Source organism: Alligator sinensis, unplaced genomic scaffold, assembly GCF_000455745.1.
Source record: "Alligator sinensis unplaced genomic scaffold, ASM45574v1 scaffold1340_1, whole genome shotgun sequence".
Lineage (NCBI taxonomy): Eukaryota > Metazoa > Chordata > Crocodylia > Alligatoridae > Alligator > Alligator sinensis.
Genome location: NW_005843595.1, coordinates 68,225 through 69,265, shown reverse-complemented (window position 1 = coordinate 69,265; position 1,041 = coordinate 68,225).

Sequence of the window (1,041 nt, the reverse complement as noted above, 5' to 3'; positions counted from 1 at the left end):
GGAAGTATTCCACTGTGACAGTGATCATGCACATGGCAAAGCTGCAGGGACTTGAGACTAATTTTAGTGCCAAGTCCCTGCAGACATAGACACCTGATAAAAACTGCTTAATGCACATTAAATTTAATAACACTTAAATGCACATATAGATGCACCTAATCTGTACAAGGGAGTGGTCTAGCCCCCTTTGATTTTCCAGCCCAAGCAGTCAGATACACATTTATAGTTGGGATTCCTGATGGCACCTTTCAGAACAACTCAAGATAGAAACTTAAATTCCCACTTCCAGGACCTGTAGAGGTGTTCTCCTACCATCTTGTGTTTACACAAGTACCTGGGAGAGGGCTATGCTCAACAACAGGAGAAAGAAACAGAGCTACACACCTATACTGGTTTTAAAATAGATTAAGGGAGCTGGGATGCATTTACAGAGGTGACATGATGATGGAGAAAGGAGTTCTGATTGTCGTGTCAGGTTCTCCAATACATGGAGTTGTGTTGTGGTCCCTGTGCAGAGTGGAATGCATTTGGTTTCCCCATGCCTTTGGGCTTTGGTGGTCTCCTTATGGGGCTGGGAAGGATTTTATTCATCTGTTGTAATGCATATCAAATTTTTTTTTCATCTTCCTCTGAAGGATTGAGTGTTAGTTGCAGTTAAAGATGGGTATCTTGACTGAGTTGTGTAAATCTTACTGAAAATGAAAAAAAACCTTAGCAGTCCCTCAATAGAGTTCTTTCTACTCCACTTAGGGTTGGATTGGTCACCACATTTGTTATCAGAAGTAAATATTACTCCACAGTCAGATTATCATGGGCTATGAGGATTTTGCACCAGGAGTAAATGAGCTTTCCTGCCTAAGTGTCATTGCAATCTAGATCAGACATGGGGAAACATCCACATCCCCTGTTGGGAACACCTTTAACCTTTGATTTCTTAATGACTTCTTATTTTATTCTGTGATAGTCTTCTGGAAAAAAAGGTCACTGGATGCCTGTCCCAGACCCAGAGAGCTACACTTTGTTGTAAGGGAAAGCACAAGC